The sequence below is a fragment of the Hippopotamus amphibius genome, chromosome 12 (genome assembly GCF_030028045.1).
Source record: "Hippopotamus amphibius kiboko isolate mHipAmp2 chromosome 12, mHipAmp2.hap2, whole genome shotgun sequence".
Lineage (NCBI taxonomy): Eukaryota > Metazoa > Chordata > Mammalia > Artiodactyla > Hippopotamidae > Hippopotamus > Hippopotamus amphibius.
Genome location: NC_080197.1, coordinates 49,250,376 through 49,263,737, shown reverse-complemented (window position 1 = coordinate 49,263,737; position 13,362 = coordinate 49,250,376). Strand labels below are relative to the sequence as shown.

The 13,362-nt window shown below is 39.4% G+C and overlaps 1 pseudogene; it reads left to right on the top strand.

Annotated features, from left to right (window-relative positions):
• The first annotated feature begins 12,594 nt into the window (after positions 1–12,594).
• LOC130834282 (U6 spliceosomal RNA) lies at positions 12,595–12,693 on the top strand (annotated as a pseudogene).
• Positions 12,694–13,362: the final 669 nt, after the last annotated feature.

The following is a 13,362-nucleotide window of genomic DNA, read 5'->3' as shown; positions in this document are numbered from 1 at the left end:
AAATTGGACAGCTACATATAAAAGAATGAAATTAGAACACTTCCTAACACCATAAACAAAAATAAACTCAAAGTGGATGAAAGACCTAAATGTAAGGCCAGACACTATAAAACTCCTAGAGGAAAACACAGGCAGAACACTCTATGACATCCATCAAAGCAAGATCCTTTTGGACCCACCTCCTAGAATCATGGAAATAAAATCAAGAATAAACAAATGGGACCTCATGAAACTTAAAAGCTTTTGCACAGTGAAAGAAACCATAAACAAGACAAGACAACCCTCAGAATGGGAAAAAGTACTCACCAACAAAGCAACTGAGAAAGGATTAATCTCCAAAATATACAAGCAGCTCATGCAGCTTAATACCAAAAAAGGCAAATAACCCAATCCACAAGTGGGCAGAAGACCTAAATAGACATTTCTCCAAAGAAGACATACAGATTGCCAACAAACACATGAAAAGATGTTCAACATCACTAATCACTAGAGAAATGCAAGTCAAAGCCACAATGAGGTATCACCTCACACCAATCAGAATGGCCATCATCACAAAATCTGGAAACAACAAATGTTGGAGAGGGTGTGGAGAAAAGGGAACTCTCCTGCACTGTTGGTGGGAATGTAAGTTGGTACAGCCACTATGGAAAACAGTTTGGAGGTTCCTTAAAAAACTACAAATAGAACTACCATATGATCCAATAATCCCACTACTGGGCATATACCCAGAGAAAATCATAATCCAAAAAGAAACATGTATTGTAATGTTCATTGCCGCACTATTTACAATAGCCAGGACATGGAAGCAACCCAAATGCCCATCAACAAATAAATGGATAAAGAAGATGTGGCATATATATACAATGGAGTATTATTCAGCTATAAAAAGGAATGAAATGGAGCTATATGTATTGAGGGGGATAGAGCTAGAGTCTGTCATACAGAGTGAAGGAAGCCAGAAAGAGAAAACAAATATTGTATGCTAACTCAAATATATGGAATATACAAGAAAAGAGGGAAAAAATGGTACTGATGAACCCAGTGACGGGACAAGAATAAGGATGCACATGCAGAGAATGGATTGGAGGACACAGGGTTGGTGGGCCGGGGGACGAAGGGGTAGCTGGGATAAAGTGAGAGAGTAGACTACCAAGTGTAAAATAGATAGCTAGTAGGAAGTTGCTGTATAACAAAGGGAGATCAACTCGATGATTCGGTGATGTCTTGGAGGGACAGGACGGGGAGGGTGGGGTGGAGTTGTGGGAGGGAGGGAATATGGGGATATGTGTATAAATACTGCTGATTCACTTTGGTGCATCTGATAAGCTGGTACAAGAGTGTAAAGCAATTATATTCCAATAAGGAGCTTAAAAAAAAAGAGAGAGAGAGATTCAGTGGTGCCCTCCCAGAACCCCCCAGGGTCCTGTTTATCAGTTTTGGTCAGCATGTCAACCCCCGGGACTAACAGGGCTTGTCTTTGCAGATTCCCCCTCCTCCATCCTCTGAGGGATCACCCTTGAATCTTCCTTTCTGCCAGACCAGGGAGTTGTGCCAGCCACCTCCTCCCGGCCTGAGGCAAATGCCTGCCTGGGTGATGGGGACGCAAGTCTGGAGACAGGACACACTATACCATTCACAGTCCACAGCACCCCAGGACCAGGCAGAAGCTAGCTTTCACCACACCCACAAGCAGGGAGCCCCCCTCCTTGCTTCCTACAGTTTCTCCTGGGTGCCCCCAGTGAGGCACATGCTCCTGTGTGCTGCACCCAGGCTCTCCTTCCAGGATACTAAACAAAGACGTTGAGGGACCAGAGGCAGTGGTGGGAAAGCCATGTGTTAAAGCTGGACTGTGGGAATGTGGTGCCACGGAGGCCTGGGGCAAAAGGGGGTCAGGAAGGAGAGGGTAGCTGACCCAGGGTCCCGTCCACAGGGGAAGGGTCAAACCAGGATGGGAGACCAGGTTTGGGATGGAGTGGTGGTTCTGAGATCAGATAGGATTGGACTAAAGCTGCTCAAAGTGTGTTGCTGTCTTCTCGAGAAATTTGGCTGTGAATGGAACAGGGAATGAAAAGTGGGTAGAGAGGGATGAAAAAAATCAGATGGCCAAACACTATCAATCCATGGCCAGAAAAGAGCACTAAGCAGAGAATGTAGCCCAGACGAGAGAGGGAAACCAAACACTTGCTAGGTAATTATGCACACTCCTTTGTGATGTTGTCTCTTCACAAGCATCCGTGTAATTTTAAGGTTTTGCATATTTTAGTGTTTTCACCTTAATAATTTGGTTTATTTCATGTATTTATTCAATCATTTAACAAGTATTTACTGAGTACCGACTATGTGCCTTACACTCTTCTAAACTCTGAAGAAAAAGGCAGAGAAAGTCCCTCTCTCCTGGAACTTACACTTAAGAGGGAGGGAAAACATCAATGTATAAATGTATTTGTATTTGTTCTTCTTTCTCAAGATTGTTTTGGCTATTCGGGTGGTGAAAACTACTATGGCTAAAAACATTTTGATGAAGGAGGAAGGGGAGACTTCTTCCTGTGAACAGCCTTCCATCTACCCATCACTGTCAGCTGGATGAAAAGTGCAGGGTTAACATTAATGCAAAAATTAATGTATTTGCCAGGAAGTTGAATAGAAGGAACTCATTTACACTGGGTCTGGAGAAGAGTTTGGCTTTATCCAACGAAGCTTAAGGTGAAATTTGGCCCTGCAATTCCACTACTAGATAACACTTTTCATGCATGTCCCAGAAGACAGGTAAATCTTGTTCAAAGAAGCAACACTGAAAACAATCTAAGTGTACATTAGCAGAAGAGTGGAGAAATAAATTGTGGTAGAGACATTGCACTGGAATACTTCACAGACGCAAAAACATACAAACCACTGCTCTGTGCTGCCAGGTGCAAGGAAGCCACACACACGGTACAGAGCAGAAAACGAGGTAGAACTGAGACCAAAGTGCAAAGAAAGCCAATCGACTGAGAACCATAAACTTGCAGATAGTGGTTTCCGAGGATGTGACTCATGGTGGGTGCCTGGGGGCTGCAGGATTAACATGGGGTCTGTTTCCAGAGCTGAGGGATAGCTACATGATTAGAAGGGATAGCTTCTGTGATTAGTTCTCTTTTTGCCTCACGTATATAATTTATTTTTTTCATGTTAGGTGCTGCATTTCATTTCTTAAAATAGAGAAAAACACCCATGCACAAAAACCTTAGCTTCTAATAATTTGGGAACCTGGGCCACAGCCCTCAGTCCTACTCTGGACAGACTTCCTGCTGAAAACCAACTTGGGAAAAACTTAACCTCATTCAAAAATAAGTAAGAAAGAGCTAGGGAGAAATATAAAAAACTACAAAAAGAAGTGGAAAGAAAAGGTAAAGCAAGGCTTATTTAAAACACTCACCAGAAAAACACTGCTTTAAAGTAGAGATACTATGACCCAAGATGTTAGAACACGTGGCAATGTAGCAATTGTGAGATCTAAATGCTCACACAGCAGACTGGAGACAGCAGGATGCCTTGAACTAGAGCTAGCAGAGCTGGGGCATGGGGAGAGGGAGGGAATATGAGAGAAGATCTTTGTGGCTCAGCTCACACAGGAGAAAATGGCTTTCTAAGGGGGCAGGCAATGGGGACAGGCCAGGGGAGGAATTGGCTATTTCCTGAAATAAAACTTCTTAGAAGTTATTTGTTCAACCTATGTTGAATGAATAAGTTTGATGTAAAAAATAGAAAATAATAGGAAGGAGCCTTTGGGAATTCCCTGGTGGTCCAGTGGTTAGGGCTTCTCACTTTCACTGCCAAGGGCTTGGGTTCGAGCCCCAGTGGGGCAACTAAGATCCCACAAGCCAGACAGCATGATCAAAAAAAAAAAAAGAAAGGAGCCTCTTTCCTGGCCACCACCCAGTGCTGACTCACTGATGGTGTTTCCTGCAAGAGGAGTCTCAGACCTCTGTTCACACAGCCAGAACACCCACCACCCTACCTGCCTGGTCCCTTCTAGGACTACCCCATCAGCACCAAGGTCTTCCAAAGACAGAGCACCTCACCCCCACCTCCACCTCTCCCAGTGTATCTTCCTCAGGCTATTCATAGTGCTGGCCATCAAAGACCCAGGAACATCTGGGCTCCCTCAGTCAAACCTCACCCATGTTCCTCAAAGTTGCCAAGACCCTGATTTCCTGTGCTCCCTGTCCCTGTCATCTTGATCCCTAGGCCCAGAGCCCCAGGCTTCAGTGTCTCACCTTTCCTTGTCCTAGTCCTCAAGGCTTGGCACTCTCCTGGAGAGAGTTCCTGCTCATTGCATCTGCACATCTGGGCTATCAACCTGTGGCAATATTATCCTCTTTGCACCTCAGTTATATTTTTCTTGTGCAAATTTGTGTTGTGTGATCAACTTCTCTCTGGACAGATGGGGGTGGAATGGGGTGAGATGGAAACAGGAGCTAGAAAAAGGAAGCACTGTTGTTGGATGGATACCTCTGAGACTAGGAGTTGGGTTGGGGCAGGTTGAGAGGCAATTCTCAGAATAAAGTAACTGGGGAAGGGGCAGTGATGTCACAGAGGTCCCAATTGTGGCATCTACCCACACACCAGGAGGGGAGCTAGGATTGGCCAGGAGGTCACAGAAGGAAATAAAAGACCATTTGCCCAGCAATCAAAGTAGAAATTCGTAAAAAATAATAAGAAAATCTCCAAAGCACTTGGAAACTAAAGCACACATTCTGAATAATCCATGGATCAAAAAGGAAGTCTTGAGGAAATTTTTTTAAATAGAGTGAAATAAATAAAAATGATAACATTTTTATGGGGCATGGTTAAAGTAGTGCTAAGAGGGGAATTTATAGCACTAAATGCATACATTAGAGAAAAGGAAATATGTCAAATCAATTACCTAATCACTCCCTCAAGAACCTAGGAAAATAAGAGCAAAACAAACCCAAAGCTAGCACAAAGAAGGAAATAATAAAAAACAGAAATCAATGAAATTGCAAACATAAAAACAGAGAAGATCAATGGAGCAAAAACTTTGTTCTTTGACAAGATTGGTAAAATTGAGACCTCTAGCAAGGGTGACAAAGGGAAAAAATGACTACTAATATCTCTCTGATAATAGTTCTTAGAAACTATAAGATAAAAATTACTAATATTGGAGTGAAACAGAAGATATCAATGTTAACACACTTGCTCTGCTCACCACATGACGGGCCAATAAATTGAGAGACAGGTTGTCGGGGAAGGAATAACTTCAGTCAGAAAGCCAGCAGACTGAGAAGATGGCAGACTACTGTCTTAAAAAAACCATCTTCCCTCAGTCTGAATTTGGGCTCCTTTTAAACAGAAGAAGGGGAAGGGGAGGGGGAGGGGCCCACTATAATTCCAGCCAATGGCTGAGTGGGACCACTACTGGTCACTCACTAACAGCCATGTGCTTGCCCTGCCCCATCACATCACTACAGAATGTGCAGACATCCAAAGATAATAACAAAATACTATAAACAACCCTACACACATAAATTTAACAACTACTACTACAAAAGCACAAACTACCACAACTCACCTGAATGAAATAGATAATTTGAATAGCCACATAGCTATTAAGGACATTGAATTTATAATTAACCTCCTGAAAAAGAAATCTCCAACCCAGATGGCTTCACTGGAGAATTCTAGAAAACATTTAAAGAAGAATTAAAATTAACTCTACAAAATCTCTTCCAAAAATAGAATAAGAAGAGTGAGCATTTCCCGATTCATTGTATGAAGTCAGTATTACCCTCATACCAAAACAGTACGAAAGAAAGAAAGAAAGAAAGAAAGAAAGAAAGAAAGAAAGAAAGAAAGAAAGAAAGAAAGAAAGAAAGAAAGAAAGAAAGGAAGGAAGGAAGGAAGGAAGAAAGGAAGGAGAAAAGAAAAGGAAGAAAAAGAAAAAGAAAACTATGGACCAATATTTCTTATGAATATAGATGCAAAAATTCTTAACAAAATATTGACAAATAGAATTCAGCAAAATAGAGGAAGAATTATATATCATGAACAAGTAGGCCTGGTTCCAGGAATGAAAGACTGATTCACTATTTGAAAACCAAGTATACAGTGCAATCCACCATATTAGCAGGCTAAAGAAAAAAATCACATTAAGTATATCAGAAATTTCTTAGCAAAATAAACAGGTCCTCTTTGTGGATGACATGATGTTCGACCTAGAAAATCCCAAAGAATGCAAAAACAACAACAAAAAGACTCCTAGAACTAATAAGTGAGTTCAGCATACAAGATCAACCTACACTATCAACAAATATATGGAGGGACTTCCTAGATGGCACAGTGGTTAAAAATCTGTCTGCCAATGCAGGGGACATGGGTTCAATCCCTGCTCTGGGAAGATCCCACATGACATAGAGCAACTAAGCCCATGCACCACAACTATTGAGCCTGTGCTCTAGAGCCTGCGAGCCACAACTATTGAGTCTGTGTGCCACAACTATTGAAGCCCATGTGCCTAGAGCCTGTGCTCTGCAACAAGAAAAGCCACAACAATGAGGAACCTGTGCACCGCTTTCAGCAACTAGAGAAAGCCTGTGTGCAGCAACAAAGACCCAACGCAGCCAATAAGTAAAATAAATAAATAAATAAATTTTTAAAAAACAAACAAAAAACAAATACATGGACATTAAATTTAAAAATACAGTACCATTTACAATTACTTAAAAAAATATACTTATATGCAAATGTAGCATAACTAGTAAAAAAACTTATATGCTGAAAACTACAGAACACAGATGAAAGAAATCTAAAGAGGTCTAAATAAATGGTGGAATATACTATGTTCATGGATTGAAGACCCAATAAGGAAAAGAGGTCAGTTATCCTTAAATTAGTATACAGGTTTAGTAAAAACCCCAGTAGGAATTTTTGTAGATTTAGAAAATACTATTACAAAATTTATACTGAAAGGCAAAGGAACTATGATAGTTAAAACAATTTGAAAAATAAGAATACAGGGGGAGGAATCAGTCTGATTTCAAGGCTTATTATATAGCTATCATTAAGACTGTGTGATATTGACAGAGGGATAAAGATATAGGTCAAAGGAACAGAATAGAAAACCCAGAATTAGCCCCACACAAGTATAGTGAATACGTTTTTGACAAAGGTGCCAAAGCAATTCAATAGAGGAAAGATAGCCTTTTCAAGAAAAGGTGATGGAACAACTGGACACACGTAGCCAAAGAATAAACCTTGACCCAATTCTCATACCTTATACAACAATTAACTTGAAATAGATCATGAACTTTAAAATGCAAAACTATAAACCTTTCAGGAAAAAAAAAAAACACACAAGAGAAAATATTTATGATCTTGGGCTAGAAAAGAGTTGTTATTTTATACCAAAATCCTGATAAATAAAAGGCAAAAATAATAAGTTTAACTTCATCATAACTAAAAACTTTTCCTTTGCAAGATATCTTTTAAAGAGGATGAGCATCTCTAGACAGGGAGAAAATATTTGCAAATGATATATCTGAAAAAAATGACATATCTAGAGTGTATAAATAACACTTAAAACTCAATAGCTTGAGGGACTTCCTTGGTGGTGCAGTGGTTAAAAATCTGCCTGCCAATGCAAGGGACATGGGTTTGATCCCTGGTCCAGGAAAATCCCACATGCTGCAGAGCAACTAAGCCCACGTGCCACAACCACTGAGCTTGCTCTCTAGAGTCCATAAGCCACAACTACTTAAGTCTATGTTCCTAGAGCCCATGCTCCACAACAAGCGAAGCCACTGCACTAAGAAGCCCAAGCACTGCAACGAAGAGTAGCCCCTGCTTGCTGCAACTAGAGAAACCCCGCACACAGCAACAAAGACCCAACGCAGCCAGAAATAAATAAATAATATTTTTTTAAAAAACCTTGATAGTTTGGGAAAAAACCCAAACCAATGACAAAATGGACAGAAGACTGAAGGGGCACTGAAGGGGCTCTGAAGGGGTTATACAGATGGCAAATTGACATATGAGAAGATGTTCAACATTATGAAACATTAGGGAAATGCAAATTAAATCTCAGTATATACTTATCAAAATAGCTAAAATAAAAAATAGTGACAGGAAGAGATCAAGATGGTGGAGTAGGAGGAGGTTGAGCTCACCTCCCCATGAACACATCAAGAATACCTCTACATGTGGAGCAATACTCACTGAAAACAAACTAGAGACTGACAGAAAGGGTCTTCTCCAACCAAGGCTCCCACACAGAGTTGGGTAGGAAGGGAGGAAAAGTGATCAGGTCGAGACCTGAGCCCCAAGCAGCAGACACAGAAGAGGAGGGGGATTATACATCCTCCCCAGTATTTAGAACCGTATATTGGGAATCCCAGCCCTGGGGTTCAACACACAGAATATGAGTCCCCTTAGCTGGGTTAAAACCAGTGGGACTTAGAGGAGGGCTGTAAGAAATCTAGACTTTGCCCATGAAGTACATGCACCTGCTTGCTTACTCCAAGGAGACAGATGAAACTACCCATGCTTTAGCTGGTTCCCTGCCTCCACCCCAGTGTACCCCCAGCCCGTGACGAGCACCTGCTAGGGTGAAGGCTGCTGTTGCTGAGGAAAGTACTCAGTTTGGGGCGACAGAGCCAGGACTGGAGGGGACAGAGCTGGGACTGCATCTGAATGCAACAAGGTGCTGCTGCTGGTGCTCACAGAAGTGGTGGAGAGGGAGCTGTCCCAAGCTCTGACTAGAATGCCTGGACCCTCCCAATGCACACTGGGCACACATTCTTGCCCCTTTGGCTCCAGCCCTGCTCCCGTCTTGGGCAAAGATGCTATTGTTGTAAGAGGGAAGAGTGTACACTTAGACGGAATTGAACTAGCTCAAACCTGACCCTCAGAGCTTCTGCTCCAATACCTTGGAACCTACCCTGCCCCCAATAGGGTGGTGATGCCACTGAGCATAGGAGAAGCCCTAGCTCACACCTGGCTCTGGCTCTAGCTCCCCCCTCTCCAGCCCCACCTCCCACCAAGGTGGTAGCTGCCAACACACCCTGGGAGAAGATGTGACCCATGCTCACTTCACATCAAGCTCTCACCAAAGCCACTGAGCACTTGTAGACTACATATGGACACTCCCACTCAAAGACACCCCTTCAAGACCAAAACAGGTAACTGTTTCACCTAATTTTATAGAGACAGAGAAAGTTACACAGAATGAGAACATGGAGGTATTTGTTTCAAGTGAAAGAATAAGGGGGAAAAACTGAAAAAATAACTGATGATACAGAGATAAATTATTTACCAGATAAAGAGTTCAAAGTGTTAGTAATAAGAATGCTAACTTAACTTGAGAAAAGAACAGATGACCACAGTGAAAATTTTAACAAAGGACTAGAAAATATAAAAAGAACCAGTCAGAGCTGAAGAATAAAATAACTTAAATGAAAAACACAGTAAAAAGAATTAACAGCAGACTAGGTAATACAGAAGAATACATAAGTGATCTGGGATATAGAATACTGGAAATCATCCAATCAGAACAAGAAGAAAAACAAATTTTAAAAATGAGAACAGTTTAAGGGACCTCCAGGACAAAATCAAGCATACTAACATTCACATTATAGGGGGTCCCCGAAGGAGATGAGAGAAAGGGGTCAAAAATCTATTTGATAAAATTATGGCTGAAAATTTCCTGAACCTGAAGAAACAGATACCCTGGTACAGGAAGCACAGAGTGTCCCAAAAAAGATGAACCCAGGAGGTCCACATAAAATAGTTAAAATAGCAAAAGTTAAAGACAGAGAATTCTAAAGGCAACAAGAGAAAAACAAAGACTTGCACACAAAGGAACTCCCATAAGGCTATCAGCTGATTTTTCTGCAGAAACTTTGTAGCCAGAAAGGAATGGCATGATATATTTTAAGTGCCATAGGGAAAAACCTACAATTTAGGATACCCTACCCAGAAAGATTATAATTCAGAATTCAAAGGGAGATAAAGAATTCCTCAGACAAGCAAAAACTAAAATAGTTTGTCAATACTAAACTGACCCTGGGCTTCCCTGGCCCAGTGGTTAAGAATCCACCTGCTAATGCAGGGGACACAGGTTCATGCCCTGGTCCCAGAAGATCCCACATGCCATGGAGCAACTAAGCCCATGAGCCACAACTACTGAGCCTGTGCACCACAACTACTGAAGCCCATGTGCCTAGAGCCCATGCCTGCGTACTGCAATGAAGAGTAGCTCCTGCTCTCAGCAACTAGAGAAAGCCCATGAGCAGCAACGAAGACCCAAGGCAGCCAATAAATTAAATAAATAAATAAATTTATTAAAAAAAATACTAAACTGACCCTAAGTGGAAAAGAAAAGGCTACAAGAAGTAAGAATTTATAGGAAATGAAAAATTCTACTAGTACAGGCAACTATATAGTAAAGGCTGTGGATCATCCACTTAAATAAGCTAGTACAAAGATTAAACAATAAAAATTGTAAAATCAACTATAACTACAATAAACAGTTAAGGGATAAACATGAAGAAGTAAGATATGACATTAAAAACACAAAACATGAGGAAGTGGATTAAAAATGTAAATCTTTTAGAATGTGTTTGAACTTAAATGATTATCAGTTAGAAACAAGTAGATATAGTCAACATATATGAACCCAGGATAACTACAAATCAACAACCTACAATAGATACACAAAACCAAGAGAGAGGGGAACACAAGCATAGCACTAAACTCATCAAACTACATGGAAAAAATGAAAAGAAGAAAAGAACAGAAAATAACTATGAAAACAACCATAAAACAAGTGACAAAATGACAATAAGGTCATACCTATCAATAATTCCTTTAAATGTCAATGGACTAAATGCTCCAATCAAAAGGTGTAGGGTGACTGACCAATTTAAAAAAACAAGACCCAGTACTGGCACAAAAATAGACACTTAGATCAATGGAACAGAATAGAGAGCCCAGAAATAAACCCACACACTTATGACCAATTATCTGTAACAAAGGAGGCAAGAATATACAATGGAGAAAAGACAATATCTTCAATAAGTGGTCCTGGGAAAACTGAATGGCAACATGTAAAAGAATGAAATTAGAACATTCTCTAACACCATATACAAAAATAAACTCAGATTAAAGACCTAAACTTAAAATTGAAAATCATAAAATTCCTAGAAGAAAAAAGCAGAACACTCTTTGACATAACTAATAGCAATATATTTTTGGATCTGTCTCCTAAAGCAAAGGAAACAAAAGCAAAAATAAACAAATGGGACCTAATTAGAGTTTAAAGCATTTGCACTGCAAAGGAAACCACTGACAAAACAGACGACCTACAAAATGGAAGAAACTATTTGCTAATGATATGACCAATAAAGAGTTAATATTCAGAAATATATGAACAGCTCATACAAGTCAACATCCAAAAAACAAACAACCCAATTTAAAAGTGGTCAAAAGACCTGAATAGACATTTTTCCAAAGAAGATATACACATGGCCAACAGACACATAAAAAGATGCTCAACATCACTAATCATTAGAGAAATGAAAATGAAAATGACAAGAAAGCTAAGGTAGCAATACTCATATCAGACAAAGTAGACTTTAAAACACAACAAAAGACAAAGAAGGACATTATATAATGACTGAAAAATCAATCAAGAAGAGGATATAACATTTATTAACATATATGCACCTAATAGAGGAGCACCTAAATATATAAAGCAAATATTAACAGACGTAAAGGGAGAAATTGACAATAATACAATAATAATAGGAGACTTTAACACCCCACTTACATCAATGGACAGACCATCCAGACAGAAATCAATAAGGAAACAGCTGTCTTAAATAACACATCAGACCAGTTGAACTTAATAGATATCTACAGAATATTCCATTGAAAAGAGCAGAATACACATTCTTTTCAAATGCATGTGGCTCATTCTCCAGCATAGATCACATGCTAGGTTACAAAATAAGTGTCAATAACTTTAAGGGGATAGAAATTATATCAAGCAGCTTTATATCAAGCAGTTGTTCCAACCACAAGGGAACCACAACTGGAAATCAATTACAAGAAGAAAAATGAGGAAAACATAAACACATGGAGACTAAACAACATGCTACTGAAAAAACCCCAAAAACAAAAAAAACAATGGGTCAATGAGGAAATCAAAGAGGAAATCAGAAAATACCCCAAGACAAATGAAAATAAAAGCACAACTCTCCAAAATCTATGGGATGCAGCAAAAAAAGTTTTAAGAGGGAAGTTTATAGTGATACAGGCCTACCTCAAGAAAAGAGTAAAATCTGAAATAAATGACCTAAACTACCACCTAAAGAAATTAGAGGAAAAAAAAAAAAAAGAACAAAGTCCAAAATCAGCAGAAGGGAGGAAATAATAAAGAGCAGGGAGGAAATAATAAAGAACAGAGAGGAAATAAATAATATAGAGAACAAAAAAAAAAAAAAGAAAGAAAGAAAAGATCAATGAAACAAAGAGCTGGTCTTCTGGAAAGATAAACAATTTTAGTCAGGCTAATTAAGAAAAACAAAGAGAGAGAGAGTGCTTACTTTGGCAGCACATATACTAAAATTGGAATGATACAGAGATTAGCGTGGCTCCAGCATAAGGATGACATGCAAATTCATGAAGCATTATATTGAAAGAAAAAGAAAGAAAGAAAGAAAGAAAGAAAGAAAGAAAGAAAGAAAGAAAGAAAGAAAGAAAGAAAGAAAGAAAGAAAGAAAGGAAGGAAGGAAGGAAGGAAGGAAGGAAGGAAGGAAGGAAGGAAGGAAGGAAGGGAAAGAAAGAAAGAAAGAGAGAAAGAAGAAAGAAAGAAAGAAAAAGAAAGAAAGAAAGGAAAGAAAGAAAGGAAAGAAGAGAAAGAAAAGAAGAGAAAAAAAAAGAAGAGAAAGAAAAGAAAAAAAGAGAGAGAGGACCAAAATAAAATAAGAAATGAAAGAGGAGAAATTACAACCAACATCATAGGGAAAGAAAAAAATCACAAAAGAATATTACAAACAATTATATACCAACAAATTGGACAATCTAGAAGAAATGGATAAATCTCTAGAAACATACACTCTTCCCAGACTGAACTGAAAGAAACAGACAATCTGAAGAGACTGATCACCAGTAGTGAAATTGAATTAGTAATAATAATAACAAAACTGCCAGCAAACTAAAGTCCTGGACTGAAAGGCTTCACAGGAAAAGTCTACCAAACAAAGAAGAGATAATGCCTATCCTTCTCAAACTATTCCAAAAAAAAAAAAAACCTGAAGAGGAGGGAACACTCCCAAATTCATTCTATGAGGCCACCATTACCCT